The 27,961-nt window shown below is 40.0% G+C and overlaps 1 long non-coding RNA gene across 1 annotated transcript in view; it reads right to left on the minus strand.

The window, feature by feature from the left end:
* Nucleotides 1-232: 232 nt before the first annotated feature.
* Nucleotides 233-27,961, minus strand: part of LOC131382973 (uncharacterized) — a 46,979-nt gene continuing 19,250 nt past the window's right edge. Inside the window, exons 4-6 of the long non-coding RNA XR_009212610.1 lie at nt 13,055-13,169; nt 5,890-6,019; nt 233-293 (exon numbers count right to left, since the gene is read on the minus strand). This is a non-coding gene — a long non-coding RNA (uncharacterized LOC131382973). The remainder of the gene's footprint in view (nt 294-5,889; nt 6,020-13,054; nt 13,170-27,961) is intronic.

The raw sequence follows: 27,961 nt of genomic DNA on the forward strand, positions 1-27,961 counted from the left end.
TTTGTATTTTTAGTAGAGACGGGGTTTCACCGTGGTCTCGATCTCCTGACCTCATGATCCGCCCGCCTCGGCCTCCCAAAGTGCTGGGATTACAAGCGTGAGCCACCGCGCCCGGCCCTGAAACATTCTTAAAAAAAAGAAACCAAAAACAACTTGAACATAATAGAATAAAAATGTTCCTTACACTTTCTTACCCTTTTCAAAATTGTCATCTCATTAGTCTACTTAGAGATGTACGTAGGCCCAAGAACACCTTCATCCACGTTAGATAAATGGAGATATTTAGTGTAAATCTGAAATGGTAAATAATGATCTAACTATAATATCATCAGTAACATTGTCTCAGGGGTTAAAATGTAAATGAATCTTTTTCTAAGGAAAAGTGATTTATTTCCCCAAGTTTTCCCCATCGGCTGCCATTTAATGATACAAAATTTTACTTATAAATACATTAGGAAATAAGTTTTCCATTAAATCAACACAGATCTTTATCAAGACATGTACCATGTTAAAACAGTTTTCCCCAGGAAAACTTTTTTCTTGTACAGGCTTCCACAAAAGTCTCTACAATTATCTCCACCATATATTTAATAAATCAAGTTTAAAAGTTATCACAATTTAAATAACTGTACAGACATCATATGTCTTTGTGGAAGAAACAGAAGCATAAAATAAATCAGAAAAATCATAAAAATAATTATAGAAGTAAATCATAAAATAAATATAGAAAACCAAATTAGAAAGAAAAAGCAACTTTTTAGGGGAGTATGGGTCAGACAGATTAATAGCTTTATCTTTGCTATTCTTTCCCATTTATAGTTGAAGAGACCATGGACATAAAACTTGGAACTTGGAGAAAGCTGTTTTTTTTACCTCTATAGTATTAAAATTGAAGTGAAACACACCCTATGTGTGAAGATTGTACATTAGTTTTCTTGCCAAGGCACAATTTCGGAGACAAATCTTTGAATCTGGAAGGCAATCTCCACAGAATCTGCCAGATATCAAAAAGCACATCATTTTCTTTACGAAGTTTCAAGTTAAATCTGTTGGTGCCAGTTGGACGACGTGATTCGCTCAAAACAAGGACTAAGGAATCTAGTAGGAATTCTGAGGAAAGAGGGTTTCCTGTCTTTCTATAGAAAGGGCTGTGGACACAGGTCCTGAGCTAGCTGGAATGGAAGCCAAACAAGTGTATCTCCAGCTATTACTGGGAATAGTAGAACAGAATGTTGACTGGGAACAGCCAGAGGGTTCAATTACCTATCATTCATTCTCATACTAATTAATTGGTGTTGTTCGGTTTGGTCTCAAGAAAAAAAAATTGTAAACTCCTAGAAGAATTTTAATTTATGCTCATTTTATTTTTTTTAAATTGAATACTCTGCTTAGCATGGTACTGTTTATAGAATTCTCCCTGTTGAACTGTAGTTAAACTGAATTGTACACATGCTAATCCCTGAGAGACAGATGAGGTATTTTTAATTAAAAACATCAATCATGTTAAAGACTATTAAATCTAGTAGATCACTTTACCTAATAGGAGTTTTAAATCAAACTTCTATTTTTGGAACTTTAAAAAATATTTTTCTACAGTCCCACTTCTACAAAGACATTCTTCAGTTTACACTGGAGACCAGTTTATGCAGTTTGTATTGGAGCCTAGTCAAATTCTTCCACGCTCTTCCTGCATTTCTTTGTATAATGACCCCCCTTTCCCCAAACTCTATTTCTGTTGTTAATTGTATAGAACGCTGCTTAAATGAGAAACATCAGTACTGAGGATGTAGGCAATGCCTTAATTGATCAGATAAACATGGTCCATTTAGTTTTGCTTTAACTCAAACTTCAAAGTACCAAGCTGTAGGTTTGCTTCATTTTGGCAGAAGCAAAAAGCCTGAAACTCTTCAGGAGGTAAGGAAGCTATGGAAATTAGGCATCTGCCCAAAATCTAGGATAAAGAATAAACACTTAAAACTCATTTTAACATCTACTTTGAACTGAAAAGAAAAGAGCTCATGAGAACATTTGAATATAGCAAAAGGACAATTTTCAAGACTGTGAACTTGAACCCATTTGACAGCAGAGAATGTGATCTCAGGGCCATGTGATACTGGTCTCTCTTCATTAAAGTCCCATCAGCCCTACCAAGATGAAACAAACTTTCTAAATTTTCCTTTACTCTTCCAACTGCCATATGTGAGCTCTAGGTATGGACTTGCCTCGGGAGGATTTATATAGGCCTTTTGAACTTCTAACAGAGTCTCTCTTTTGAGTAACCATTTTAAAGAAGATTAAATTTAATTAGACTGTATTTTTTCCTGTGACATGTGCCTTCAAAGTCCATTTTATTACATTCTTTTATCCTAGCAGTGCACTAATGCTGTCGGGTGTAGGGCACCTTCAGATGCAGGAACAAAGGAGGGAGATATTTATATACACTCACTTAATCCCCCGGGAGTATTTTAGGACTAGCCGACATCTGACATCCATGCCTGCGCAGCAACACTGCTTGAGCAAATGTTGCTCAGGAATCAACTCAGACACGTGACAATTTGGATGCGTAATCTGAGCCCTCCATACACCTATCCTAGCTAGGGGTTCAAGGTGCCCTTGGGTTGTATCATCTATTTATACCCTAATTATTTCTCTTTTGATGTTTTTCTTATTCTCTGAATTTATTGATAATAACTACACTTCGATAGTGTGTCCAGAATTGGTGGGCTCTTGGTCTCACTGACTTCAAGAATGAAGCTATGGACCCTCACGGTGAGTGTTAACAGTTCTTAAAGGCGCGTGTCCTGAGTTTGTTCCTTCTGATGTTCGGATGTGCTTGGAGTTTCTTCCTTCTGGTGGGTTCATGGTCTCGCTGGCTCAGGAGTGAAGCTACAGACCTTTGCAGTGAGTGTTACAGCTCTTAAGGCGGCGCTCTGGAGTTGTTCGTTCCTCCCTGTGGGTTCGTGGACTGGCTGGCTTCAGGAGTGAAGCTACAGACCTTTGCAGTGAGTGTTACAGCTCTTAAGGCGGTGCTCTGGAGTTGTTCGCTCCTCCCTGTGGGTTCGTGGACTGGCTGGCTTCAGGAGTGAAGCTGCAGACCTGCGCGGTGAGTATTACAGCTCATAAAGGCAGTGTGGACCCAAAGAGTGAGCAGTAGCAAGATTTATTGCAAAGAGCAAAAGAACAAAGTTTCCACAGTGTGGAAGGGTACCCTGTCTGGTTGCCACTGCTGGCTGGGGCAGCCTGCTTTATTCATCCTGCTGATTGGTGCATTTTACAGAGAGCCAATCGGTCTGTTTTACAGAGAGCTGATTGGTCCTTTTTGACAGGGTGCTGACTGGCACATTTACAATCCCTGAGCTAGACACAAAAGTTCTCCACTTCCCCACTAGATTAGCTAGATACAGAGTGTGGATTGGTGTATTTACAAACCCTGAGCTAGACACAGAGTGCTGATTGGTGCATTTACAAACCTTGAGCTAAATACAGAGTGCCAATTGGTGCATTCACAATCCCTTAGCTAGACATAAAGGTTCTCCAAGTCCCCACCAAATTCAGGAGCCCAGCTGGCTTCACTCAGTGGATATCGCACAGGCCGCAGGTGGAGCTCCTGCCCGTCCTGCACCATTTGCCCGCACTCTTCAGCCCTTGGGTGGTCGATGAGATCAGGCGCCGGGAGCAGGGAGCGGCGCTCGTTGGGGAGGCTCAGGCTGCGGAGGAGCCCACGGCGGGGGGGGGCGGGGGAGATTCAGGCATGGGGGCTGCAGGTCCCAAGCCCTGCCCCTGTAGGGAGGCAGCTAAGGCCCTGTGAGAAATCGAGCACAGCAGCTGCTGGTCCAGTTGCTAAGCTCCTCACTGCCTGGGGCTTGCCGGCCGCTCCGAGTGAGGGACCCGCCGAGCCCACGCCCACCCGGAACTCATGCTGGCCCACAAGTGCCGCGCACAGCCCCGATTCCCCTGCGCCAAGCCCACGCCCACCCGGAACTCGTGCTGGCCCATAAGCGCCCCGCGCTGCCTCGGTTCCCACCCACGCCTCTCCCTCCACACCTTCCCGCAAGCTGAGGGAGCCGGCTCTGGCCTTGGCCAGCCCAGAAAGGGGCTTCCACAGTGCAGCAGTGGGCTGAAGGGCTCCTTAAGCACGGCCAGAGTGGGCGCCAAGGCCGAGGAGGTGCCCAGAGCCAGCGAGGGCTGCCAGCAAGCTGTCACCTCTCAGTAGGAATTGGTACCAACCTGCTTATGAAGAAGTATTTGTTTTAACCTGAACCTGGGGTAAGATTTACTTAGAGATTATTTCAGAGTCTAACCTACTCTTAAAACCATGTTTATACATTTACTAGAAATATAAATCAGTGTCAATGGCATTACAGGGGTCGATGGAAAGCAAGTACTTCAATCCCTGTTTAACAATTAGGTCACGCAGAAAATCACTAGATGTAAGATTCAGTAATTTTTACTTTTATTGGTAGAATTTGGAGAGAAGGGGAAGAAATATGACAAAGAGTAGCGGACATTTAAAGAAAAGGTAAAAGTCAACATTTGCAACCGGGTACTAAAGACTCATTCCTGTTAAAGGAGAGCAGATGTAACTGCTCAACTGCTTCACAATGCCTTTGGTGATAGCTCTTGCTGGGACATGTGGATGAATGCGGTTTTCTCTCTTCACAATTGTGTTGTTGCTTTAGCCAGAACGCTGTGGCATTTTACCAGCCTTTCCTTTCTTTATCACATTTTTTACAAATATAAAGAAGAAAGAAAGTGAACACATTGCAAGTAATTTCTTCTTCATTTTGGTGTGCTATTAAACACAGGTGTGCCCCTGTGGCCCTGGCTGCCGGCTTGCTGCTAACTTCCCCAGGCCTCTAAGGCTTGGGCATAGGGAGGCAGAAGATTGTTTGCGGTTTTTCGCTTTTTGCTTTTTCATTGGCGTGACAGTGCCCAGCAGTCTAGTCTATTCTTTCCTTTTTCATTTTTTCACTGGTGTGAAGGAGCACAGTCACTTAGCGAAAGAACGACCTGCGGCTAAAGGGAGCGAAGCAGAAAGGAGCAGGCCAGCCTGGCCTTTCTCTGTGGCCTGAAACTGCCTAAAGTTAATTGCTCACATAAGAAGAATAACTGGTGGTGCTGTAATTGAATTTTTATGGAAATAAACAGGTGGCAGATTTACTATAGCTGTGGGGATAGTAGGGGGCGAAATGCTGTAGCCACATTAACCTGTTTAATTTAATAGCTTCGGTACTCATAGGGGAAAAAAAAAAAGCAGTGTTGGTCTTCGAGCCAGTTGGATGCCAAATGTAAATAACTACAATTACCCTAGCATGCCCAAGTGGTTGAGCAAAAAAGAGCTTTGTGCCAGCTTCAACTTGGTTTTCATGTTTATTAATTAAGCTCCTGGAAGTTTCAAAAACAGAAGTTTTAACTCACAAAGAACTCTGGGGAAAAAAAGGAAGAGGAAAGAATTTGGCAAAGGGAAAATAGACCGATAGACAGACAGACAGACAGAGGCTCTTCTTTCATTAATGGCACAGCACGAGTCTGTGATAGATGTTAGGAGCACTCTATACTGGACACAGGAAGGAAAAACTAAAGGCTAGCTTTGCACGATGCTGCCCCCCAGTGGTAAGATTTTGGAAATGCATTTTTATATTAAGTAGAAAAATCAGTGACTGTTGAGATATGCGAAGAACACCATTAGCTTCTTGACGTACCTGACGTTTACTTTTAAGCCAAATACCAGGAATAAAAGTTTGTGTTGAAATTTTTGTCTATTTGACTGCAGGGAAAAACAACATGAACTATTCGTCTATCTATCTATATCGTCATTATTTTTTACCTCATGGATTGAAACAAATTTTAAAGGAAAAAAGAACGTTAATAAGAAAGAGCAGCACTTACCATCAGGGAGGTCCCTCACGAGCATTGTGAACACTCAGGTGAGTAAAACACGTGCATCCTCTGCCAGCTTTCCCAGGCTTGAGTGGTGGGCAGATTCGTAGATGAAGAATTTAAGATAAAATAGAGTTTGCTAAGTATTAAAAAGCACACAAAGAAAAATTAGTGTGAGCGTGAAGTAGAGAGTATCCAAAATTCATTTTATCAATAAGAAACACTTTACACACTATTTGAATTACCTCATCAAATACCTAATACCCAAGATTATCAGAACCAGAGAAATCCAGCCAAACGTTGCAGTGGAGCTAAAGAGGAAAAACAAACCCAAGACTAAGCTGGCAAGAAGTCAGAGAGCCTGAAGGGTGCTCTTTCCTCTTATCAGTTTTGTTTTTAGTCCCATAAACCTTTAGTGAGTCCTTGCTGAGTGCATCACACTTTACTGACTGCACTTTAGGGTGTCAGCTGAAGAGTGATTAACTTCATAAATCTGAAAGGAGAGCTTAAAGGTTCTTCTCATGAAGGGTTGGAGCCTGCCGGCAACCATTCTGACAGTCTGAGAAGTGCAGCCTCTGGCCAGAAGCTGGAAACAGGCATGTAGAGGGTAGGATAGGAAAAATAAGATGGATTTATGGCTAATAGGGTGGCTAAGTATACATATTCAGCAGGTCATAGAAGGAGATATAAATATTCACAGAGGGGAGGCACAGCATGTGTAACATGCATCCCATGTTCACTCTGGGATGAAGACTTAACATTTAAATGTATTACAATTAGACCTTATTCATCAAAAGGTGAACCAGAGGACACAAAGAACCTCTATGTGGCAGCCTCCAAAGACAGGCCCCACGAGCACTTCATGGTCAATGGTCTCTTATCAGGAAGGAATGCTGGTCAGTTGCTGTGTCAAAACTGTGAAAAGGGCCAGGTGCAGTGGCTTACACCTGTAATCCCAGCACTTTGGGAGGCCGAGGCAGGTGGATCACCTGAGGTCAGGAGTTCGAGACTAGCCTGACCAACATGGCAAAACCCCGTCTCTACTAAAAATAAAAAATTAGCCAGGTGTGGTAGCAGGCACCTGTAATACCAGCTACTCGGGAGGCTGAGGCAGAAGAATCACTTGAACCTGGGAGGTGGAGGTTGCAGTGTGCCGAGATTGTGCCATTGCTCTCCAGCCTGGTCAACAAGAGTGAAACTCCATCTCAAAAAATGAAAATAAAAAATAAATTTAAAAAAAAACTGAAAGTGAGGGGCAGCATCAGGCAGTTGGTTCCTATCGGTGGCAGAAGGAATCTTTCAAAAGGGCTGGTTTCTGTTAAACACCTAGGGAAGAGAGCCTAGTGGCGATTAGCAAGGGAGGGGGTATGCGAGGCACATCTGACCTCCCATCGTGTCATGGCTGTGAACTCCATTTTTAAGGTTTCTCTGAGGTCCCCTTGGCCAAGAAGGGGTCTATTCAGTTGGTTTAGGGGCTTAGGATTTTATTTTTGTTTCTCAAAGGTTACTTTTACCCCATGTGCTGATGTCTGTCCGTGCACAGCCTCAGGCTCTTCTCTCCTCCCTCTGCATTTTCTCCACATAATGGACCTCATTTCCCATCTATGGACCAACGACTTCCATATTTATTTCATCACTGAACCAGTTCCTGTTTATCCTCATGTCAAATTTCTCACTCAACATCTTCATACGAATGTGTGTCAGGCCCCTCAAATATTATAGGTCTAAGATCATTGGCCCCAACCTTATTCAGTATATACACGATGAAATTATATACATATTTATGTATATCCTGCTATGCAAACCAGAAATATAAGAACACTGTTTTACATTTTCTACTGTCTCCCACCCAGTATTCAATCCATCACCAACAGTCAATCATGAGTCCTATTAATATGAATTCCTAAGTCTCATAACTCTGTCTTCCTATTTCTACATCCATACAACAAACTCTCACTGCAGCAATTCAATAACATACCTTGCTACTCTCTGTTCATACCCATACTGCACCCAGAGAATTCTTTTACATGTCTAATCATGATATTATATTGTCTATGCTTAAAGCCACACACTTGACTTCTCATTGCTATTCAGATCAGAGAAAATCCTGCAAGTTCAGGTCCCTGTCTACTTTTCAGGCTCCTCTTGGTCACTCTGAACCTCACATTCCTCACTCCAGGTGTACTGTCTTCCATTTGCTTCTCAAGCACACTTTTCTCTCCTGCTATGGAATCACTGCACGGACTCCTTTGTCTGTGCTCTTTAACACCTACCTCTGCCTTAGAGCTCATCTGAAATATCACTGGCTGAAGTAAGACTTTTCCTACCTTTCCCATTTTCTCCTCCAAAACTCCCTGCACACACAGACACACAGATACATACCCCAGGACAACAGAGGGTTCCCCTGTAACACAAGCTTATAGAATTATCTTGAGCAGTGACTGTCCAGTTTGTACCATTAAATTATCAGTGCTATAAAAGCAAAGACAAGATTTGCTCATCATTGTACCCCTGACACCTAGCACAAAGCATGAATCTTGGTTGCTACTGAATAAATATTTGTTAAATGACTATCCAGGGGTACAATTTACGATCGCTCAGTATCACTACATCTTCTAAGCACAGGACAAAATAGAGACACGAATCATCAACCCAACATCTTTCAGGCTTTTAATGATATTTTTAATTTCCGTAATTCATCCATGAATGCAATACTGCCTTGTATTTTAGTGCTTTAGTAGGTAAGGGCAATTCCAGAAGCTTGGCATTTTCTATCACAATAGCCCTACTCCATGGTGCAGAGACCCAGTTGGGGATTCTGCCAATTGCTTAAGAGACCTATTCCAGTCATATCCTCAGAAAAATAACCACAAGACTGGACTACCTAGAGGCCAACTGAGATCAAAACTCAATTTATAACCTGAAGTACAATTTGCCATTGTGATCAGTAGAGACAGTGTTATTCTCAGTCTCCGGGAATCAGGATAGCTCCGAGTTGGTGTTTAACAATATCCCAAAGCTCTGATTATTTCTGTTTTCCAGGGCATGTTTACTGTATGTATTTTTACTACATGGAATTTTATAGCTCCTTTGCATTCTATTCACATTCCATTGCATTCTATTCACATATAAATAATACCTGGCATGAAATGTCTGTAGCCAGATTCTAGGAAGTATTTTATCAGCATGACCTAAAGTGCAAGCAGTCTATTTTTGTCACAAAGTTAAAACAGTAACATTTGGTACCTGAAAATGTTTATGTGAATGTTGACTCCTAAAAGCACATTACCCTTAGAATGTAATATCACTATTCATGCTGTTTGCTAGATGATTGGTGTAAAAGAGCAGTAGCTCTTCGGAATTTTTTTCTCCAAAAGGACAGCATTTTCTAGCCATTCTGAATAAACCCCCAAACAAAGAATAGGCAAACCAGATTAAAAGCTATTTATCGGCAATATCTGCAATAGCCAAAGATCCTTTTCTGAAGGCTGGGGAGATTTATTGCACAAACAAGTGATATTATTGCTGAGTCCATCTTCAAAGAATTCTCGATTATGGCGTTAACTCAGGTCTGAGAATTGGGAGAGAATGAGCAACTTCCCATAATGATGACCCAGGTCAGACCTCTACTTCCCAGGTGTGGGGTGTTTTCCATAACACAAATCAAGAAGGACTAATGTACTATCATCTGTTTCAGTCAAGGGACCCAGTGACTGGTGAACCACTACCAAAGATTTCTGTAATACATAACACTCTGCTGATGAGCTTGCCCTGCTGCCTTTTATGATAACCACAATAATTTTGCGTCCTTCCTTTGAATGCTGCTACTTGGCCTCTGCTGCCCTAGAATAGTTTCCTTCTTATTTCAATCAGGGAAACCATGTCAACTGAAGCATCTGCCATCAACATCCTCAGCTTAGGAAGAACAGTAGAACAAACTCCTCAAAACTCCCTTCACCAATACGTTCCTCAAGATATTGGTAAAGAAATTATCTTCTAGACATCTTGGATAATAAATTAGGATGAAGGTGATTTATGTATAATTCCAACGCAGAGTACTTGCTACCCTTCCCTGCATTATTTAAGAGATTTCTAGGATCTCAACTTCACTATCCCAAGCCTCCATGAAACCCAGATTATAACCAAGCAAATGAGCCAAGAATCAGACCCACTGTAGCCACTCTGGGTAACTCTTTCAATATAGAAGCTCAGAGTGATACATTTATTCTTTTGAAAAATTACACGTTACCTGTCCAAGGTCAATCACTAGTACACATAGTCCCAAGTTTTGTTGTCATAAGATGAAAGAAATCTCACCCAGATTTTACAATGCATTTGACTTCTCTGGGACATGTTGGGATTTAACCACTAGTTCAAGTCTGGAGATAAATGGGGATGGGGGTGGTGTTCACAGTTCTAAGTGGTAAACGGATTCTCTCTTGCAAAGTCAGCCTCTGAAAAAGAAAGGGAATACAGTCTCCAAGCAAGAAAAGCCACCTCCGTCGAAGAACGAGGATGCACTTCTGTGATGCCATTAACAGTACTGCACTGGCAAATGTTTAACAATCCATTCTCCAGCAAGGGGGTTAGGGACAGCCCTGACTGTGGCATTTCAAATACTTGTAACTGACTTCAAATTGTCATCATATCATGGACACAGAGTAGAGATGAGATAAATGCAGTTGATCTCAGGAGCTGGCAAGAACTGGCTCCAGCACACAACTACAGCGGGGGAAAAGGCTATGAGTTCAAGGCTTTGGAATCACCCCACATTGTCTAATTCTTATGCTTAGGATCCTCCAGTCCTATAGTTTTCTGAGCATTGCTGTCTCTCACTTGCTCATACAAGGACCGGCAAGACTCTAAAATCAACTGATAGTACAATTTGGCGATCATAATATCAAAGTTGGAGTTTGATTTTCACCTACATGAAAGTTGAAAGAATTAGAATTGAGACTCTGTTAGGATTGTGAGAGTTCCAGGAACTCAGTCTTTGCCATAATCAATAATTTAAGAAGATTAGCTTATCATTTATCTTTTATTATTATTATTATTTATTTTTTGAGACGGAGTCTCACTCTGTCACCCAGGCTGGAGTGCAGTGGCGCATCTCGGCTCACTGCAAGCTCTGCCTCTCAGGTTCATGCCATTCTCCTGCCTCAGCCTCCTGAGTAGCTAGGACTACAGGTGCCCGCCACCACGCCCGGCTAATTTTGTGTATTTTTAGTAGAGACAGGGTTTCACCGTGTTAGCCAGGATGGTCTCGATCTCCTGACCTCGTGATCTGCCTGCCTCGGCCTCCCAAAGTGTGGGATTACAGGCGTGAGCTACCGTGCCCAGCCTATCTTTTTTTTTTTTTTTTTTTAAGCTATTCGGTGCCCTCCAAACATCAGCTGCATCCCTACAGTCTTTCATCTTTTCAATGACAGTGGCAACTTGGTTTCCCCAAAACCTCGCCTTGAATAGGCATTTCATTCTGAGAGCGCCTTTCATTACAGGGACCAAAGGCACTGTTTAGTTAGCTCTTTCACCATGGCATAGGATGGGCTACCAGGCTACCAGGATCGTGTCTGTGAGGACAAATGGAATTTTGCCCCTTTTGGCCCCAGTCTGAAAATCAGTTCCACTTGCTGACTTTTCACTCTACTTTCCCTAAAACTCTATTACATTAAACTGATTCCAAAGTATGACTTTCTGTACTAATGAGGTCTTTAGTTCAAAGGAAGATAAACCAAATATGTTTCAATTAAGGCAAGCTAGTAATTTATGGCAAAGATATTAGTTAGCTCACAGAATTATATGAAACTTAGCCAAGAAGGCTCAGAAAGTCTGTGGGAACCAAGGGAGATTTGTCAACAAGAAACACTGTATAGGAAAAGGCTAGATTGGGACACCACAGAGTCTCTAGCTAGTATTATCACCTCTGTTCCAGTCTCTGCTGCTACTGTGGCACTGTGGATCGCTTTTCCTCTGTCCCCAGATGGGACCATCTGACTGTCAAACCAAGGCTATGTGCCTTTGTCCTCTCTGCCTGAGTATAGAAAGACAAAGCATATTACCTCTTCATCCTTAGACATGAAGCCCTGCTTTCTGCCAAGACTTCAAAGCTCAGTGTAGAAAGAGTGTTCATATGCCTAATAGTCTGAAATGATCATAACTGTGTTTGATAGATTAGGAATTAGATGCTTTGATAGAACAGTTTCAAGTGACTGGGGAGCAGAAAGTGAGACTGCAATAAAGAGTAAATTAGATAAAGAAGAACAATTATAGGAACTAACGATGACAGACTAATCTTTTAAGAAATTTCATAGAAATGGAGATAGTAGCTTGAAGGGCAATGCAGATTTGGAAGTAATGCTTTGTTTCTTTTCTTTATAAGAGGTAAATTCATCAAGTCAATCAGAGGATGCACTTAAGAGAAAAAGACTGAATATTTCAGTAATCACGGGGATAATTGAAGAATGAATGGAAATGGGTAAAATTATGAGCATGTGTGTGGATTAACTTTTTAAAAGAAGAGGGTAATATTTTCTCTAAAATAGGAGAGAGAAAAAGGACTAATGATGACAATGATACAGTAAATCAAAGAGGGGCAGGTTACAGTTGTTTGTTAAAGGAGATCAGGCAGCCTTGATCTTTTCACTTCAACAGGACATAAGAGAAGCGTCCAAAGCTAAAGGAATGAGGCAGACTTAGAAACCCAAGATAAGTGAAAAACATTTAGAAAAGCTACTGTGAACAGGGGTAATGAACGGGGCATGAATCTACTAGTGGAATTGGGGATCACTTCCTATCTGACTGACTAAAAGCTGTTTAATAATAGCCACTGAAGTGGGGCTGATAGATTTTTCCATTAGGAATAACATATACTAAATCTAGCTTCCACAGCCCTAGTAACAGCCTTCAGTGTGGTTATACAAACAACAGAGGCAGAAGATTTTAGCCTCACACCCCCCAACACACATCAAATGTACAACTACTCACCTTCTTGTAGAAGTAGTAAGTAGAATAAAATATTGCAAGAGGATGAAATGATTGTGACAAATGATAAATGAGTACCAAATATAGCTGTCTATGGCAGCTTTATCTGTGGTTTTGTGGTGTCTTTGATGCTTATTTAAAGGAAATAGAATTTAACCACCCATTGAGAGTCCAGATCAGGCCTTGGATTCACCTTGGTCTTCGGAGGTTTCTCTTTTCCACAGAATCTTCCAGGTGCATTTTTATAATGACACTCTATCAAGCCACTGAGATCAACTGCCAGAGCTCAATCTGCTACAGGAATCTTGCTAGAAGAAAAGAATGTTTCATCAGAGACAGTCATTCATCCTGGCCCACACCTCTCCTGCTCTGATATTCCACTGTTAAAAGCATAACACACTGGAGGAAGATTGTACTATATTTCATGCGTGCTCTGCGCCACCACCAAGGGACAGTCCCATCTGTTATTTGCTCTCAGCTTTGCTTACTGATAAAACAGGAAGGACAGCTTGCTGATGGGCTCTTTGAAGCAAATGGATCCTCTCTTTCCTGCAATTAATGTTTATAAATTATTTCTACAGTAGACAGCATGTATGGTACCATGATTTCAAAATTAGTTTCAATAAATTAAGGGCCTGCATTCATTACAAGAGGAGCTTGATTACAATGCAACTCATGGAGTTTACTGTTGCGCTCTACCTTTTGTGAAAATTGCTGCATGAAATTAAACACTCTCATTAATTCTGTTGATTATCATCGCCTCATAAGATCTTACGATCATATGTTCAGTTATTGAAATTTCACTTTATGTATATAATCGAGTTTTAGTTGTTCACAGAAAACAGGATTCAGGACACTTCAAAATTTCAGAGACTAGGTTAATAGTCCTCTGGCTTCAGCAAATGAAAATGGCTTATAAGAACAAAGCACAAATATAACTGAAGTGATTAGGGTTTTTTTTTTTTCCCCAGAATATTATGTTGTTTCAATCATATACCATTTTTAGAGTAGAGAAATAATGATATACTTTATGGCTTCTGCACTATTTTCAAAAGGATTTTAGAAGATGAATCTCTTTTTCTAAATTGGAAAACATCCTTTTAACTCAGTTTTTAATGGTTCCTTTTTATTTCCTTGCCTCAATATCTTTGACCAAATTTGTCTATGTTTTCTTTGTAAACTAATTCTTTTTCCATGTTAGGTAATGGTATGTGTTCTTAAAAAAAAAAGTGACCTTGAAATTTGTATTAGGTTAGCCACTTTAAAAGCTTTAGACTAGGAATTTCAATTTCCAAGCAACACATATCAGTTCCAAGTACAGTTGTCCCTCAATATCCATGGGCTTTGGGGCATTGATTCCAGAACCTCCTGCAGATCCCAAATCCATAGATGCTGAAGTCTCTGATATAAAATGGTGTGGTATTTGCATATAACCTACTCATATACTACCATACACTTTAAATTATATCTAGGTTACTTATAATACCTAACACAATATAAATGCTATGTAAATAGTTGTTATACTGTTTTGCTTAAGGAATGAGAAGAAAAAGTCTGAACATGTTTGGTACAGATGCAATTTTTTTCCCAAATATTTTCAATCTGATTTGTTGACTCTACAGATGTGGAACCCCCAAAGACAAAGGGCTGATTGTACAAACAAGAAAAAATTTGAGTCACAGTTTCGAAAGACTCTAGATAGGGGAGAAAAGCCTCTAAGCAATTTAAGAGTCATTCAAAGACTCTTAAAAGCTCAAGGAGGCCACCACCTCTTTATCCTTGTATGAGGTGGTTGAGAAACAGCAGACATACAAGGAGAGAGGATCAAGGGGAGAACAGGAGATACCAAGATTTCTAGCTGAAAAAAAAAAAAAAAACTATTTTATTTGAAAGAGCTACTCCTTAGTACACTTAATAACAGTACAATGAAAGAAAAAAATACTGAAGCACAGAGAGAGAAAAATAGGTATGAAGCGTCCTCATGCTATTAACAGGATATATTTAGGAGAAACAATTTTATAAAAATGTAGTCCAGCATTGTGGTTTATGCCTGTAATCCCAACACTTTGGGAGGCCGAGGTGGGCAGGTCGCCTTAGGTCAGGAGTTTGAGACCAGCCTGGCCAACATGGCGAAACCTCATCTCTACTAAAAATACAAAATTAGCCTGGCATGTGGCGGGCACTGGTAATCCCAGCTACTTGGGAGGGTGAAGCAGGGAGAATTGCTTGAACCCAGGAGGCGGGGTTTGCAGTGAGCCGAGATCGTGCCATTGCACTTCAGCCTGGGTGACAAGAGCAAGACTCCATCTCAAAAAAAAAAATGCATCCCAGTGGTATTGTATACTCTCTGGCCATTTCATTTATTTTATAAAGCCCATAGTAGGCATGGTCTATATTGCTTGTGAGAATTACACTATGAGAGTAAACTGGAAAGCATGGCAGAGATTTAGACTACAGTTAATTGTGCAATATACAATACTTTAATTGTTTTAAGATTAGCAGAATTTGAATTACAACTTTATCAACTCCATCTTTCTATGAGAGATAAAACAAGGCCCCTTTGAGATCACATCCACTAATAAAGAGTATAAAAAAAATTCAGTGAGGTTTTAGTTATGATTAAATTTGTTTTATTTATTTTTTAACCTTTCAAGTACCCAGGCATTCTTAGTAGAATAAGAATAGAAGAGGTATTCAAAACAGCCCTGATTAAATGGAGAAGTGTTCAGAAACTAATAGAACACAGTTATGAAGAGATAGGTAGAGTATAATTCATTTTTTAAAATGCCTTCAGTGAAATTAACAGAAGTAATTACCAACAGAGTAATGCTATTATTAAAAAGAGAAAGAATATTACTGTCTTATGTGTGATGCATAAGACCAATGAAATAATTTTCCTATTGAATTTAGTCGTTTCTCTTTGGGGAAATTTGGATAAGTCAGGTGCCATTAGAATGATTAGATATTCATCAAAACGATAAATCCAGTTTATATTCCTTAAGTCATTAAGGTGATAGAAATACAGATGTCAGAGGAGAAAATGAGTTAAGACATAAGATATTTTAAAAAGAAAAGAAAAATATCTTACACATGAGCTCAGAGAATGTCTACCATGTAACTGACTTCAGCTGGAAATGTTGACTGTCTAGTTTCCGAATTCCTAAGAACATACAATTTTTTAAAAATAAAAAATATAATATGAGAGGATGAAGTTAAATCCAGGGAAACATACACAGAACCTGAAAGACACTAGCCTTTCTTCTAGTCTTTCTAAACACGTGCACCGTCATCTGTTTCAAATATTTTCATGCCATCCTTCTTACAGGCCTACTTAATGATGATCAGTCCTATTATTACCCCATGATACAGTTTAGAAAACAAATTCATACACTAAGTAAATGAACCAAATTGTAAGTCACTGCCTTTTGCTCCAGAGTTGGCTGCTTTGATTACTCCTACACTTAACTAGTCAACTTTAAAGAAAAAAAAATTCTTTTTCTGTGAAGGAAATTAAGTGCCTGTTTTCAGAGAGCTAAAAGCAATCAAGGTATCTACTGTGTTATTTTCCTATCCATGTCGACTCATGTTTAAGGTTGACTAGGAAGATATAATCACTGGCTGCTGGTAACAATTTCTTTTGATAAAAAATTTAAAAGAGTTTCTAATGCTTTATTTTATAATTTTCAGTTTTCTATTGGAGTGACATAGTGAAAGTGAGTAGCATAGGACTAGTATTCAGGAAAAGACCAAGTTCTTAAATAAAACAGCATGGTGTGTTACTATAAAGGAATAAAATTACTTATGCATTAAAACTACCTGCCATTCTAATGGATATTTTTCTTAAAAGGAGCCTCCCTAAGAAGCTATTATTCCATTGATAGCTTTGTTCTAAGTATTTTGAAAACACCACTTTTGGAATTGACTTTGTTTGCATTTCTAGTCATACAATAAATCAGGCAGTTTAGCTTTGCTGTACCCTGTATAATAGCTCAAATTCTGCTACCTCCCCTAATATATCAAAATTAATATCTTTTTTTTTTTTTTTTAGGCAGGATATTACTCTGTTGCCCAGGCTGGATTTCAGTGGCACGATTTCAGCTCACTGCAACCTCCTCCTCCCTGGTGCAGGCAATACTCTTGCCTCAACCTCCTGAATAGCTGGAATTACAGGCACACACCACCACACCTGGCTAATTTTCATATTTTTAGTAGAGACAAGGTTTCACCATGTTGGCCAGTCTGGTCTCGAACTCCTGACATCAGGTGATCCGCCTGCCTCAGCCTCCCAAGGAGCTGGGATTACAGGCACGAGCCACGGTGCCCAGCCCTAAAATTAATATTTTTAACTCAATTTTTACTGCCTCCCAATTTCATTGACAGAACCATATAATTAAACTAAAGAGTTTAAAAAGAAAAAAAATTATGGTTAGAAGTACAAATGTATCTTTGTTGTTGTTATTATGAGACAGGGTCTCACTTTGTCATCCAGCCTCGAGTACAATGGCACAGTCCTAGGATCCTAATTCACTGCAGCCTTAAACTCCTGGGCCCAGGTGATCCTTCTGCCTGTACCTCCCAAAGTGTTGGGATTACAGGTGTGAGCCGCCATGCCTGGGCTAAAACTACCAATTTAAATACAGAAAATTTTAAGTACTTAAAATTTTGCATCTTGGCCGGGTACAGTGGCATACACCTGTAATCCCAGCGCTTTGGGAGGCTGAAGTAGGAGGATCACTTGAGCCCAGGAGTTTAAGAGCAAACTGAGTAACATAGTGACATCCCCTCTCTATAAGAAATTTTAACATCAGTCAGACATGGTGGCACATGCCTGTGGTTCCAGGTACTCAGGAGGCTGAGGTGGGAGGATCACTTGAGCCCAGGACGTCAAGGCTGCAGTGAGCCATGATCATGCCACTGCACTCCAGTCTGGGTGACAAAACAAGACCTTGTCTAAAATACAAACAAACAACAATAACATATATATATATGGCATCTTACTGTGCTAAATAAACGATGTGAAGTCATGAACCAACCCACTAATCCACTCCTATTTTATTATTGATATGATTATATGAGGATACATGATATCACCAGATAAATGTTTAGAAAGGAAAGTTATCCACACAGTCCAGCTGAAATGCCACAAAGCTAGTTAACACATTTTGGTCCTCAACTGTCACATTAACCCATCTCAATGCTACTGCAAATTCCACAGCCAGCTTGGGACTATTCCTCATGCCTGGCGTAATTGTTTACAATTCAAAGAATGATAATGTTCCTTCGTTTAGGAAGACAAAAATTTGAAGATCAAAACTTGTTAAATTACAATCTCCAAGATAAAAATGCTTTTCATTTCTTAATATTATACATAAAGTTCTGTTATTTAAAAATTGTTAAAATATTGGTTGATAGTGTGGTATGTCAGTTTTTTAGAGCAAAACATAGCAAGTACCTACAATATGCAGTGAAGTATAAAGACACAATTCCTTTCTTTTAAACATCTATAAAGTAAAATGGCAATGTTTAGTAAAATAATATCTCTCCAAAGGTATCACTGCATTACTATGATTATTGTTTTTAATAAGATCTATTACCTTGGAAGGATTAGTGGCAAATATGAATAAAACAAATTCACAGGCTTATTGCATATATTACATATCTACTGTATTCTCTGTTTATTACATAAAAATTGTCACCATTTATAAAGAATTTACTAAGATCTAGACACTAAGAGGTTATATAATCTTTACTTCAGGCCTATAAAGGGGGCACTGTCAACCTTATTTTAAAGATAAGTAGAGCAAAGTCTAGAGAGGTTAATGATTTGCTCTTGGTTTCGTCTCTAAGAAGTGGTAGAGTCAAAATGTAAACCCAAGTCTAACTTCAAAGTTTGCATTCTTATTGACTATTTCTGAAAGCTTAGATTTCACTTATCCTAGCTGTTGAATTTTTAGTAGGAAAATTCTCAGTCTCTGGAAGTTGAAATGCATAAACTTGTATATGACAATATCTATCAGCAAAAGAAACACAAGTTAAACAATGTTTAAGCTGAATTAAACTCCATGTCCTGTTTCTCATTTCAGAAATGATTAAATACATTTCTTTCCCTGCTGGATTATCACCAGAATGGCATATGATACGTCTGGAATCTACCATCCAGTCCCAAATGACCAGGGGACAAAAGCTGCTTTCATGTCATTTCTAAGCAAAAGCTGAAGGGCCAAACATCACTGGGGAAATTTGCTGGGGTGAGATTTTCAGTTCAATTTTATTCTCCCTTGAGGTTCAAACAAACTTCAGATAATCATCTTGAACTCGGTGATGAACCAGACACAGGCTATGGTTTCTCGGAGGGTCAGCCCTTCCATTTAGAAAAAGGCACAGCTTAAAGTGACAAGCCACATGGGGTCAGATGTTCAATACTTGGCAAAAGCCTCAGCTGTTGTATTGAAACAATGTTGACAACATGGCAGGCTTTAAAATAAATCCCCTTGGAGGCTATTGATATCATTCTCGCTTTCCCTTCTGTCTCCTATCCAGGCTTGCTGCTTTCTGAAGGACATGCCAATCATGCACAGCACTTACTAGAAACTGCAAGACTGCACAACATGATGGTGTTTATTCCAGGAACAGGAGCCAGTCCTGGGCACACACATAAGGGGACTTCCTTCACTCCCTAGAAGAAGAGAAAGCATGCTGACACACATCTGCCCAAGCAATCAGAAGGCAGCTAAAACCACCACAGTCCTCACTCACCAACAGTTTGATCTTTTCAATTGATTTTATTGAAGAAAGTGAGTGCTGAGCACCATGAGTTCTCATAAACAATCCATTCTGGCAATGCTTTAAGAATGTTGGTTAATTGCAGTTAGGCAGCATCGACGGTATTTTATTTTTTGGAAAGCAAGAAGCTGGTTTACCGACATTAAGTTAAACACCATGTAAGGATTAGAAATATGAATCAGCAAACTATTAGGGTGGTACCATCTCTGTATAATAAACCAATGTAGATTGATTAAGTATAGCCTAAAAGTTTACTGCAAATCACAACTACGTTTAAGCTTTGAATTTCATTACTAGTGATTGATTTTGCATGTCAACTTGACTGAACTTATGGGATGCCCAGATAACTGACTAGACATTATTTCTGGATGTGTCTGTGAGGGTGTTTCTGTAAGAGATTACCATCTGAAGGCCGGGCACAGTGGCTCATGCCTGTAATCCTAGCACTTTGGGAAGCCAAGGTGGGCAGGTTGCCTGAACTCGGGAGTCTGAGACCAGCCTGGGCAACATGGCAAAACACCGTCTCTACTAAAATATACAAAGCTTAGCCACATGTGGTGGTGCACACCTGTAGTCCCAGATACTAGGGAGGCTGAGGCACGAGAATTGCCTGAGCCTGGGAGGCGGAGGTTGCAGTAAGCCAACATCGTACTCCAGCCTGGGAAATAAAGTGAGACCCTGTCTCATAAAAAACAAAAAAACAACAAAAAAAAAAAGAAGAAAGAAAGACAGATTAGCATTTGAATCGGTGGGCTGAGTAAAGCAGATGATCCTCGTCAATGTGAGTGGGAATTGTCTGATCCACTGAGGGCTTAAATGAAACAAAGACTGAGGAAGGTTGAATTCAATGTCTGCCTGACTGCTGGGGCTGAGACATCAATCTTCTCCTGCTCTCAGTGCTCTTCCAGACTCAGACTGGAATGTGCACTATCAGCTCTCCAGTTCTCAGGCCTTCAAATTACACCTCTGGTTTTCCTGGGTCTCCAGCTTGCAGATGGCAGATTGTGGGACTTCATGGGACTTCTCAGACTCCATAACCAAGTAAGCCAATTTATTATAATCTCACATATATATAATTATATATGTATATATAAATCTCATATATATGTGTGAATGTGTGTGTGTGTGTGTATAAGGTTGATGCAAATGTAACTGAGGTTTTTCCATTCAAAGCAATGTCCAAAACCCTTACTGCCATTGAAAGTAATGTCCAAAACAATTACTTTTGCACCAACCTAAATATTTATGTATATATACTTATATATATAATAGGAAATAATATATATATATCTCCTATTGACCCTGTTTCTCTGGAGAACCCTGATACACTAACACAATAACCTTTCACTGTGCATGTGACATAATGAAATATAGAGAACTATCTATGCTGTGAGGAAAATTAGCTTTTTGATGCATTGCTGCTCTGTGATAAAATTATTTTCCTGTGCATGTATTATAGGAGTAATATAATGCCAATAAGCATAGTTTGATATTAAGTTGAGACTTTTAAACAGCTTGCATTGTCTTTGCCTTTGCGGTTTATATAATATATAACTGCCAACCCATGTATCTTTCAGGTATAAGATTCTGAGGTTGGTATATAGGTATCTCAGTAAGGTTGTTGGGGTTCCTAGACCACCATGATGCCCAAGGAAATAGCTTTTTTATAATCCAAAGTTGAAATACTACTGAAATGATCAAAGAAAACATTGAGAAATGGTTTTTAGAATAATCTCATCCTTTGACTGATCACCTTTTCAGTGCTCTCAGAATACTAAAGCCATGGACAATTTTTTTTTATGATTGTTTTATGCTTTATTTGATTTGTTATTTAATTCTTACAATTACCTCATAAGCCTTTGTTCTACAAATAAGGAAATTTAACATTGAAATGTTTATGTGATTTTTTTTTTCTGTTTCTGGAGTATTTTATTATTATACTTTAAGTTTTAGGGTATATGTGCACAACGTGCAGGTTTGTTACATATGTATACATGTGCCATGTTGGTGTACTGCATCCATTAACTCGTCATTTAGCATTAGGTATATCTCCTAATGCTATCCCTCCCCCCTTCCCCCACCCCACAACAGTCCCCGGTGTGTGATGTTCCCCTTCCTGTGTTCATGTGTTCTCATTGTTCAGTTCCCACTTATGAGTGAGAACATGCGGTGTTTGGTTTTTTGTCCTTGCAATAGTTTGCTGAGAATGATGGTTTCCAGTTTCATCTATGTCCCTACAAAGGACATGAACTCATCATCTTTTATGGATGCATAGTATTCCATGGTGTATATGTGCCACATTTTCTTAATCCAGTCTATCGTTGTTGGACATTTAGGTTGGTTCCAATTCTTTGCTATTGTGAATAGTGCCGTTATAAACATACGTGTGCATGTGTCTTTATAGCAGCATGATTTATAATCCTTTGGGTATATACCCAGTAATGGGATGGCTGGGTCAAACAGTATTTCTAGTTCTAGATCCCTGAGGAATCGCCACACTGACTTCCACAATGGTTGAACTAGTTTACAGTCCCACCAACAGTGTAAAAGTGTTCCTATATCTCCACATCCTCTCCAGCACCTGTTGTTTCCTGACTTTTTAATGATGGCCATTCTAACTGGTGTGAGATGGTATCTCATTGTGGTTTCGATTTGCATTTCTCTGATGGCCAGTGATGATTAGCATTTTTTCATGTGTTTTTTGGCTGCATAAATGTCTTCTTTTTTTTTTTTTGAGACGGAGTCTCGCTCTGTCGCCCAGGCTGGAGTGCAGTGGCACAATCTCGGCTCACTGCAAGCTCCGCCTCCCAGGTTCACGCCATTCTCCTGCCTCAGCCTCTCTGAGTAGCTGGGACTACAGGTGCCTGCCACCACGCCCAGCTAATTTTTTTTTTTTTTTTTTTTTTTTAGTAGAGACGGGGTTTCACCGTGGTCTCGATCTCCTGACCTCGTGATCCGCCCACCTTGGCCTCCCAAATTGCTGGGATTACAAGCGTGAGCCACCGCGCCTGGCCAAATGTCTTCTTTTGAGAAGTGTCTGTTCATATCCTTTGCCCACCTTTTCATGGGGTTGTTTTTTTCTTGTAAATTTGTTTGAGTTCATTGTAGATTCTGGATATTAGCCCATTGACAGATGAGTAGGTTGCAAAAATTTTCTCCCATTCTGTAGGTTGCCTGTTCACTCTGATGGTAGTTTCTTTTGCCGTGCAGAAGCTCTTTAGCTTAATTAGATCCCACATGTCAATTTTGGCTTTTGTTGCCATTGCTTTTGGTGTTTTAGACATGAAGTCCTTGCAGCCATGGACAATTTTAAAAATTAGAGGCTGGGCACTGTGGCTCATGCCTGTAATCCCAGCACTTTGGGAGGCTGAGGTGGACGGATCACAAGGTCAGGAGTTCGAGACCAGCCTGGCCAACATGGTGAAAGCTCGTGTCTACTAAAAATCAAAAAAAAAAAAAAAAAAAAAGTCCGGATGTGGTGGCATGTGCCTGTAGTCCCAGCTACTCAGGAGGCTGAGGCAAAGAATCACTTGAACCCTGGAGACAGAGGTTGCAGTGTGCCAAGATCGCACCACTGCACTCCAGCCTGGTGTTAGTGATACTCTGTCTCAAAAACAAAAACAAAAACAAAAAAAACTAGAACTTGAATGGGCCATAAGATGGTCCAATTCCCTCATTTACTGGATTATGGTGCTTCATTCAGAGGCCATCTCAAAAGGCAGTGAGGAAAGAGGGCAGATGTTTGCCCGTACCTGCTCCAGCCAGGGCAGCTCCTACCACTGTTCTAGCTACTGGTCTTTTAAGCACAGTTTACCTAAGAAAAATAAAATTGCACTTCTAAAAGAAAAATTTGAAACCACTGATCTTGTCATTTTATAGGTAATCAAACTGGAATTGAGAAAGGTGAAATGACCAGGCCGCTATCACACCCCTAGTTTATGATCAGGTCAGAACTGCAGACTCTTCCCGTTCCCTGGGGCTAGAACAAGCCACACCCTCTCAGGAGACTAGAGTTCTGCTCCTGCTATTCCTTCTGTCAACATCATCCAGTCTCCTCTTATTTCCTGAATGTCCTACTCATTTTCCCAACATAAATTCATGAAAGTTTTTTTGGAATTCTGGCCAGTTTTATCCATTTAACCACACTGTTATGGAACGTTCTGAAGAAAAAGCATGGGGAAGAACAGGCTTAAGCACAAAGGAAAACAGCTAGGGTGAAATGTTCCCTTCATTACAGGATTATCATTATGTTTACATCGTCATTACTGTCTCTATCAGCATTCCTTCTATTCATATCATACTCCATGATGGTTTATTATTACATGTGTTACCTCATTTGATTGCCACTCAATAAGCCCTATAATGTATCTTAATAAACTAAGTGCTATGAAAGTCATACATTTATTTGTACATTTCGCATTTTTAGGTATACTGCATTCTAATTGTCCACAAGCTCTTTAGCCGATGCAATTTTTCTCACAAAATAGATTTAAAAATTTTTAAAGTCATCTGTTGTATCTGTTACTTTTTGTTATCCAAGTGCCTAACAAAGAAACACATTGATAGCAAAGAATCTGCAAATCACTGGTTAGCAAAACTAGAAATAAAATCAACACCTTTAACCACAGTGTCCAATGGCAAAAAGTCAAGAGCAGAAAGTGGAGATCAACTGCAGATAAGCTGCAGATAAACGGCGGGAATGCTGCAGCCTTAGGTGACCTCCTGGCAGCTTTTGATGCTAATGATCATGCCCTCCTTCCTGGAGCTTTCCACTTCCTTTGTTTTGTATATCACTGCTCTCTTTTTCGCTCTTTGAAGCTTCCTTCTAAGTGTCATTTTATGGTTTTGCTGACCCTCCACATATTTTCATATTTCTGAGTATTTCCTCGTGCCATTCATTTATCTTTCCTCTTTGCTTGAACGGCTCGTCTTCCAAAATTCAGCTCAACTGCCACTTCCTTTCTAAAGGCTTTCCTGACTGCTGAGATTGGAAGTATTTATTCCCTCCTCTTTTTCTTTTTTAAAAAAATTTTCATTTTTTCAAATAGTGAAGCCATCTTTGAAAAATTGGGACAGTGAGAGAAATCTGACATAGTTGACTCCATCTTGCTTCTAACCTCCAAGCTGTACTTGGCCATTCCTTGGCATAGGCCAAGCTAACTTTGGGAAGAATTTATTTTATAGTTTAACCTTAAAGCAAGGATGATAATTGCCCTTCCCCAAAACTAAACTGCCTTTGTAAAATTAATGAAAGGCCATAAGGCTAGGATTATGAAGGGAGCCTAATTCTGCTAAAATATAACCAGCCATTGTTCAGGAGGTCACAAAATTTATAATTTCCCCAATTACTCCTGTGATGACATCACTGTTATAGAACCCAAGATTGGTCTTTTGAGATGTTTTTTCAGATTTTTGCATTCCTGATGACTGGCTGATTTCACCCAGATCTGTGATTCTTGACTCAACCTGTCATGTGGCTCCCACCCAGAGGCAGACTCAGCGCCAGAGAACCATTTTCCATACCCTTACGATTTCATCCCCAACCAATCAATAGCACCCATTCCCTAGCCCCATGCCCACCAGACTATACTCAAAACACCCTAACCTCCACGCCTTTGGGGAGATTGGTTTGAGTAATAACTCCATCTTCAGCATAGCTCCTCGTGCATCAGTGAAACTCTTTCTTTAGTGCAATACTGTGGTCTCAGTGAGTTGATTTTGTGTGTGCAGTTGGCAGAAAAAAATCCTATCAGGCTATTACAAAAGATATTGCATTCACATAGTCCAAAATCCAAACATATTTAGAGGCAGGTAGTGAAAAGTCTCCTTTGCACTATTGTTTCATGCGGTTCCCTTTCACTTCTCATTGGCTGACTTTGTGTTTCCAAAAATATTTATGCATAAATTAGCAAAGACAAGTTTGCTCTGGTTTTACACAAATAGTAGGATGCTATGTATCGGGGGACTTGCCCCAATAATCACGTAGGTTCTTTTCTATTTTCCTAAGCGTTGGCCGGCTTCAGAAATAAAGGGACAGAGTACAAAAGAGAGAAATTTTAAAGCTGGGCATCCGGGGGAGACATCACACGTTGGTAGGATCCATGATGCCCCACAAGCCACAAAAACCAGCAAGTTTTTATTAGGGATTTTCAAAAGGGGAGGGAGTGTGCGAATAGGTGTGGGTGACAGACATCAAGTACTTAACAGGGTAATAGAATATCACAAGGCAAGTGGAGGCAGGGCGAAATCACAGGACCACAGGATCGAGGCGAAATTAAAATTGCTAATGAAGTTTCGGGCACTATTGTCATTGATAACATCTTATCAGGAGACAGAGTTTTGAGATCAACCGGTTTGACCAAAATTTATTAGGTGGGAACTTCCTCTTCCTAATAAGCCTGGGAGCGCTATGGGAGACTGGAGTATATTTCATCTCTGCAGTTTCGACCATAAGAGACAGGTGCACCTGGGGGCGCTGTTTATAAGCCTATACCTCCAGGCGCGTATTCTGTTCCTCAGGGACGTTCTATGCCGAGAAAAAGAATTCAGCAATATTTCTCCCATTTGCTTTTGAAAGAAGAGAAATATAGCTCTGTTCTGCCCGGCTCACCGGCGGTCAGAGTTTAAGGTTATCTCTCTTATTCCCTGAACAATTGCTGTTATCCTGTTCTTTTTTCAAGGTGCCCACATTTCATATTGCTCAAACATGCATGCTGTACAATTTGTGTAGTTAACGCAATTATCACATGGTCCTGAGGTGATATACATCCTCCTCAGCTGACAGGATTAAGAGACTAAAGTAAAGACAGGCATAGGAAATCACAAGGGTATTGATTGGGAAAGTGATAAGTGTCCATGAAATCTTTACAATTTAGAGATTGCAGTAAAGACAAGCATAAGAAATTACAAAAGTATTAATTTGGGGAACTAATAAATGTCCATAAAATCTTCACAATCCACGTTCTTCTGTCATGGCTTCAGCCGGTCCCCCCGTTTAGGGTCCCTGACTTCCTGCAACAGCTATGCAGTGTGTTCTGAACATTTCTTTTTTCCACTAAATGATTGTGTTTTGGAAAGAGGTGTTTTCATATCAGTATAGAGAGTGTAGCATCATTCCCATATAACTGTATAGTATTTTATGTCAGGGTTATAGCATAGTATACTTAATCACTCTCCTATTTATGAAACTCTAAATGATTTTTAACGTTTTTTATTATGAGCAATGATGGAATTAATAGTCTTGTACATATGTCAGAGGCATTTGAACCAGAGCGAATCCATTTTGAGTGAGGGCTAGGAAAATGAGTCTGGGACTTGCTGGGCTGCATTTCCAGAAAATAAGGCATCCTTAGCCTCTAGAGGTTTATGGTTAAGGGAACAAATTAATAATGCTTACAAAACAGACCCAGACTTGGGAGTGTCCAGATATCCTGCTATCTGGAGAACAAACGCATTTGTAATTTTGCTTTAAAGATAATATCAATTATTGCAAAATATAGTAATTAATAAAATTAATCCTTTATCACAAACTCTTGTAGCAGAGCACATCTCCCCAAGATCTATTTTCATCCTATATATATTTATGTATACAAACATTGTACCTAGGGTGGACACGCTCCTCCTCTTACTTTCAGGAACATCCTATTCTATCTGTGGAGTAGCTGTCCTTTCACCACTTTACTTTCATTTATTTAACTTAATTTTGTTTTTTGTTTGTTTATTTGTTTTTTATTTTTTTGAGACAGAGTCTAGCTCTGTTGCCCAGGCTGGAGTGCAGTGTCACGATCTCGGCTCACTGTAATCTTTGCCTCCTTGTTCAAGCAATTCTCCTGCCTCAGCCTCCTGAGTAGCTGGGATTACAGGTGCACACCACCATGCCGGGCTAATTTTTGTTTTTTTTTTTCAGTAGAGATGGGGTTTCCCATGCCAGGCTAGTTTTGAACTCCTGACTTCAAGTGATCTGTTGCCTTGGCCTCCCAAAGTGCTGGGATTACAGGCGTGAGCCACCATGTCCGGCCCACTTTACTTTCTTCATAAACTTGCTTTTGCTTTGCTCTGTGGACTGGCCCTGAATTCTTTCTTGCATGAGATCCAAGAACCTACTCTTGGGGTCTGGATTGGGACCGCTTTCCTGTAACACATATGTCATTTTGCAAAAACATACTTGTATACTCACAGAATAAATTGGAATTGTTCCATCAGAGAGTACAAAATTATGATAAATATTTTCAGTTATTCTCCATATGTGTTGTACCAATTTATACTTTCTCAAGCAATATGTGAAGTTCACATTTCTCCCACATTCTTGATAAGACAG

This window comes from Hylobates moloch, unplaced genomic scaffold, assembly GCF_009828535.3.
Source record: "Hylobates moloch isolate HMO894 unplaced genomic scaffold, HMol_V3 SCAFFOLD_3, whole genome shotgun sequence".
Classification (NCBI taxonomy): Eukaryota; Metazoa; Chordata; class Mammalia; order Primates; family Hylobatidae; genus Hylobates; species Hylobates moloch.